We start from the raw sequence: 7,278 nt of genomic DNA on the forward strand, positions 1-7,278 counted from the left end.
AATCATTTATCACTTCTTTTCTTCCAATGTTGATGAATTCAATACATCATATACTCCTCTAATACACATGATTAAAATGATTGTATGCAATGGTGGAAAATTCCAGAGCTGAAAATGCTAAAAAAATTGGGGTAAAATAGCTCAAACTTGGCTGAAAATGACAGAAATATGTTAATTTGAGCTAAAATCCGCTGAAAGTTTCAGGTCTAAATTATTTTCATTAGGGAATGGTCAATGTTTATACCAGGGGAACAATGAACTTAGCTGGAAGGGGGAGGTCAAAATGTGAGAAACATGTTGACTAAACATAAGGGGGTGCAAAAGATTTCAGCTGAAAAAATAAGAATTTCACTTTTTTCACTGGTATAAATATTGATCCCATTTCAGTTTGGGTTAAAACCAATGCGATAGAAGCAAAGAGTACTGACTCTGCCATGTTTTCTTGTCGCTCATGGAGGAAACATGCACAAACCGTTAGAACGCTCAAGCATAAAGAAGTAATTTATTGTTAGATTTTGTAATCTTGCCGTTAAATGCTGGAGGTACATTATCTACCCTTCATGAGCGACAAACCAAGATGGCTGATTAACCATAGTGTTATGTATCACTATGGACCACAATGGCATCATCCCAATGCCATAGTTCAATAACCTCAATTCAACAACCATAGTGCAAAATTTGACTTCAAGTTGCAGAGTATGAGTTTTTGTACCCAAATTTTCAAAGGTCATTCAATGAATGTACAAATGTATAGAAGTTAAAGAACTGTGTCCTGGTAGATGCACATGTTGTGGATCCTAGTATGGGCTGATTTGAGTCGGTAATCTTTTGGTTTACTATCTTTGGCTTAAAGCCATAATATGCGATTCGCTCACAATGACGCAATAAATTTTTCTTGAATTCCTACTTTATGCTCGACTGTAATACCCGATGATGTACTGAAATACTCTATGAAAGACTAAGCAAAAAAACGGGATCCTATTAGTCAATGCATTGATACACACTGTGGACGATAATAGGCCCTGGAATGAAGGAGCAATTTCCTCTGTTTTATCTCATTTGTTTGTCCCGAAATTAAAAGAGGACATATCTGATCGTGAAACCCAATAATAATAATTGGGGGAAAAAATAAAAGATTATCTTTAATGTAAATCGCATATTATTGCTTTTTAACCTAACTATAAGTTTATCAAACTGTGGCCGTTACAGATGACATAGATTCATGTGAATTTGAGGATTTTATGATATATTTTAATGACATTTTAACAAAATAACTTATTATCTCTGTAATACAAAGATAACCTCTATTATCTCAATGCAGATAATCATTCTCTTGTTATCTAATTACTCTTAATACAATAATACAAAGATAACTTCTGATTATCCCATCAAAGATAATTACTTATCTGAGCATACAGACCATCTGAAAAGTTAATTATCCCAATGCAAACACCTGCCGTTTGTCACTGTTATAAAGATAACTGCAGATAATCTTATCTTTGGTGATTGCTCTTTAATGTATAAACGATATAAAGATAACTAAGTTGTTTCATCAGAGATAACAGCTGATCGCAGCAGCAGCAATATTGATCACAGCATGGATAATTATCTTTGCTTATTATATCAATAATACATTGATAACATATGCTCATTTTATCACAGATAATTGCTTCCAGTTCAATTATCAAGAGATAAATGAGTGTTACACCAACTTTCTGTGATCTAAAGGTTAGAGAGATAACTGCCAAATGTCTAAACAGTATCTCATTAATGCACAGATTACTGTACAATATCTCCATACAGATATGCTTATCTTAATCACCTCATCTCATTAATACCAAGATAACTGCACATTATCTCAATGTACAGATAATTATCTTATCTTATCCAATCCATGTTAGCAAGTAGAGAAAGAGCAATTGTACATGTATCATATCAATATTATTACTCATTTAAATGCACAGCATAGTAGTAATAATTATTAGCAAAAAATGAAAATAAATTAAACAAAGAAAAAAATAATAAATTTGGGATCAAAACCAATCCCAGGAATTGACACAACTGAGATATATAAATTCTAATACAATTGTTTTATGTCTTTTCTTTTTTACGAAATTTTGAGTACAGGACCAGCCCGTTAATTGTCGATAATAACAATAATATATACAAGTTTGAGTGTGTATACATGTACTATAGTATATATAGAAAAAATGCATCTTCTTTATCATTGACATAGTATTATTACACAAGCAGGTCCCACCTGATGGGGACTTGTCAGGTCAAAGTTCACAAGTACGCATTAGTCACTGGACTTTGTCTGCAGGGATTGCAATGAGAGGTCAATCAAGTTTGTCCACTAAAATATAACTGATACAATGTTTTACGGTAATATGGTACAGTACAATTTTCACATAACACAATTTTTTTCATTCGGGAGTCAATTTCAAAGGCAGGCGGCGGATGACATGATCGAGCCGGCAACTTGTGAAACCGCCCGGCCGTATGGCATTTTCCAATGTAGTCGGTTAGTTTTGTGGGGTTCATTATCGAACCCCAACGGTTTTAGCTTGTATTTATATTATTTATCAACATAGGCCTATTTGTTTGTGATATTTCAAGCGTTTTAAAATTTCAAAATAATCCCATTCAAATACACGGTTGACGATGAAAATTTACTGAATTTAGAGAATGCAATGCGGCCACCACCTGTTCAAAGGGTTACATCTAGACAATGGGCTATTCCAGTTGAAATCCATACACCCCTATTAAACGCATTGCCTTAATCTTCCACACAGGGGGTGTGAATTTCAAATGGGCTTACCTGAATGGGTGACTCTACTTGAAATCTACACCCCCTGTGTGGAAGATTAAGGTCATGTCTTCTATAGGGGGTGCATGGATTTTAACTGGAATAGTGCAATATGGAAGTAGGATTGTGATTGCATCACATGATGATTTATTAGCATTTTATTCGCTAAACAAACCATATATTATCATATGACCTCTGTGTGACCTCCGTGTGACCTGGTTCTTTTAATGCATTGCGACCTTGGCGAGAATTGTTCAGAAACATCACAAATGTGACAGAAAATACGGAGAAATCATGATTTCATTTGTTGAGAGAAATGTTCAAAATCCTACACACTATACATTTATGTGATTATTAGTATGTATTCACTATTGGACTATTACAGTTAATATCCATACACCCCCTGTGGTAGACATGGCCTTAATCTTCCACACAAGGGGGTGTAGATTGCAAATGGAGTCATCGCATTGGAAGATTAAGGCCCTGAGGTGTGTATATGGATTTCTACTGCAGTAGCCCATTATGGGAAAACTATAAAACGACAACTGGGTTATGAAAGGAATGTTTTATTATCTGCATATATAAAAAAAATTATGTGCAACAGTGTTCATTTGTATTCCCCCCCCCCCCAATTTTTTGCAAAATGTCTAGAAAGGTCTCACTGAATAACCCCCATTTCTAGGTATTTTTACAAATGACTACCGTATTTGGCATAAAATCTCTCACCGAAAGACCTCTAGTTTTAAATCACTGACTGCACACCCCATCACTTCTGAATTGATAAATAACTTTGTGAAATAATCCGGAGGCTATTATCCAGCGACCCATAAACATGGTGAAGTTGGTACTCGTTTGGTTCTACCTCATTGTTTGAACCAGAAATGTTGTCATTTGTAATTTCTCAGAACTCACAATGTTTTAAGGTCTGTTCATACTATGCTGCAATTGCTTTGCGGTGTGTTGCGGCACTGCATTGCATACTGCAAAATACTGCATTGCGGCATCGCAATTAAGTTAAATACATTTCAACTTGGAAATGGGATGAGTTGCGTTGAGTTGTGACAAGAAGTAATTGATATATCAGGAATGCACCATACCTCAAAGCAATTGCGGTGTAGTATGAACGGACTTTTTCAAAGGTAAATATTAGAGGGCGTAAGTTTACATTCGAGTGCAGTGTTTCTTCTTCAATGGCAGTGACACACAAGTTTTGTTCTCAAACTCAAGTATTATGACCCACAGCAGCTGAAGGGAATATCCCATTATGCTTTGCAGTACCATAATAGAACTTAAAGATGAAGCCCTGCTTTTGGTCTAAGTTCCTTAGGGAATTAGCATAGGTTAAAATTTATCCATGTAAATTCTGTTCTGTCTGTCATCAAAGTAACAGGTGTAAGTCAGTTCTTCTATGGAGAACTGGCCAAGCGGGGCTTCCTGTTTAATGTGTCATAGAAAATGTACACAAAATCTCTCACTTCAACTTTAAATAACTTGTTTAAATCAGGGAAGCTTAGACTTTTGTTTGCAAAAATATGACCCCTAAAGTATTGTGAAACCATCCATAGCTCTCAATATCTAAGCAGCTCTTTTGCTATGGGCATGCAGATATACTGCAATGCATGATGGGATACTCCCTTCAGCTGCTGTGGTTATGACCAATAAACAAGGAGCATAGCCAAGGAGGTGGCAAGGGTGGAAGCAGCCTAAGAATTTTAGGACTTTATTGACAATTTTTGTCAAATTTTTCACCACCTGAATGTCACCTTGCCCCCACCCCTTGTGCCCCTCTGAACAGTGGTGGGGGAATTAGGGGACAAAGTGAATTTCAGGGGGGGGGGGAGAAATCAAAAATTACCGCAAAAAGTGGAAATTTTCGCAATTTGGGGTTTTTTTTAGGGGGGGGCAAGAGTTCTGACTGGGAGGATTTTCCCCCATGCCCCCCCTGTGGCCCCACCACTGCCTCTGAAATATATCCTGGCTATGCCACTGATAAATAATGCTTGCAAATTAAAGACATATAGCTACATGGCAGTTTACAAAAATCATGTAAATTTTTTAAAAGTAAACCATATTCCAACTTTGGTTGCAAATACTAGTAAATTGTTGAAAATATATTAAGCATAATAGTATAATACAGTTAGTAAGGTTTATACAAAATGTTAAGAATATACATGTATCAAGACAAGCTATAAATAATATGGCACCTTCTTAATACAATTACCATAAAAACTCGATAGTTAGCATATGTGCTTACTATTGAGCGCTTTTGAAAACATGAAATTGTACCAAAGTCTGGCGCTTTACCAACTGAGCTAATGGGGGTTGAGACACACATTTACAGGTTAACTTGTTCGTATATAACTATGTGTATCGATAATTTGCTCAAAACCCTTTACACTTTTGTAGATGGGGCTCTTCATGTTTGCAAAAGCGCTCAATAGTAAGCACATATGCTAACTATCGAGTTTTTACGGTATTTTGGGTTTCACAATGTCCAAGTTGCTTGTGTCATTTTGTTTGCACATTAGTAAAAACAAACAAACAAACAGACAAAACAGATGAAGTAGAGCAAAGTTGTAGTTTATCCCAGTTGCATTGTACTGTTCCAGTTGAAATCCACACCCCCCCTATGGAAGATATGATGTTAATCTCCTACACAGGGGGTGTAGATTTCAAATGGAATCACCAATTCAGGTAACCCCATTTGAAATTCACACTCCATTTGGAACGTCATGTCTTCTATAGACGAATCCAACAAGCCAAGTCATGGTCAGGATTTGGTCAGCCATATTTGGTTCCCCACATGCACCAAATAGGTGTTGTGAGTGCCCAATTGGGTTGATTATACCCGCTTAAAATTGATGTTAGATTCTTTTGTGTTGTAAACTGTCATCATTCTTTTGTCTATGTGTAACACGGGTGATAGAATACAGTTTAAAATACCCTTCAAGGCCGCATCATCTTACATTTGAGGTGAAATAGCTGGGTCCCCGTCATGGCTATGGCTGCCATTGAGGAGTAGGAATGCGTGAAATTGGATTCTTCTATAGGGAGTGTATGGATTTCAAAAAGAATAGCCAAGAGCAATATCATCAAATAATTAGAGATGTATGTCAATGTTATAAAAGATAAAACCAGTTGTGTCATGTACTCTATAGCGGGATATTTTAGCGGTATTCAATTTTCACAATTTCATCTGTTCAGCACAGTTTTGCAGTTTCTGGTGTTCTCATTTTCAAACATGTACACATTAAAACCTTTGGGAAAATAAAAACCCTTTTGTGCTTTTAATTTTGCGATTCTAAAATTACCCACAAAAATAAAACCCTAGCAAAAATTTCCCGCTATATAGTAGTAATGCTATTTATATTTTATATAACATTGTACTGAATGGAAGAAATATTCCTTAACCACCTGAGCACTACCTGCCGATCTAACATTGCCTCTGATTGGTCAATAACATGATATCTTCATTTTTACCACCAATCAGAATGGAGTTTTGCAAATAATTCATCCCTATATTTTTATGTGGTGAAATTATTGTAACAATGTTGCTGATTGGTCCAATTGATAATGAAAACTTCTTTTTGACCAATAGGCAGATAGTTCTTATGGGGTTAAAACATAAAAAAGGGAAAAAATAACAGACCATGATGAGGGTAAATATCACAGAATTCAACAGTCAAGTCAAATATATATATATACAAGTCATGTTTTTGGAATTGTAGTAATCTTATCCCCATGGACACTACTGCCTTATTACAATGCCCCTGATTGGCTAATTACATGATATATTCATCTCAATAACCAATCAAAATAGGGCTATTAAATCTCTATGCAATTTCAAGCTTAATCCCCTTCAGCCCTACTGACTATTCTTACCATATCTCTGATTGGCTCACTACATGATATAGACCTCCTTGTAACCAATCAAAATTGTTCTACCATGCTGACAGGTAGCGCCATGGGGTTTTATGTATAAAAATCATGACATGAAAGGCCTGTGGTGTGTTAGTATAGTAGTCCATTGTATATTCGTCATCAGTCAGAGGCCACTAACTGATATAACTCACACACTTTTATATAGACTACAAAACAAGTTACTTTATAATAATATTCTACTGTATGGTATGCAGGAGTTTTTTTATGTCATTGTCAATATATATCATCTAGGCATTGTCAGCTTCTATCGCTACGATAAAGCTGACAGGTTAACGCCTATAGTTGGAATTCCTATAGTTGAATGAATGCAGCTTTCTACAGCTGTACTCGATCCAACTGCGATCGTATATCGTGTATTTCAAATTACAATGCGACCACACAATCTTGGATACAATACTAACCAATCATAAGTGCGGTGACGTTTCACTTCTGCGCTACGCATGCACAGTGCACACGCTGGCGTACATCACACAGTGTACGCAAAAATAAGTTGACCTAGCTGGAATATGGTTGTGAATGCTTTGACT

The sequence above is a fragment of the Amphiura filiformis genome, chromosome 13, assembly GCF_039555335.1.
Source record: "Amphiura filiformis chromosome 13, Afil_fr2py, whole genome shotgun sequence".
Taxonomy (NCBI): domain Eukaryota; kingdom Metazoa; phylum Echinodermata; class Ophiuroidea; order Amphilepidida; family Amphiuridae; genus Amphiura; species Amphiura filiformis.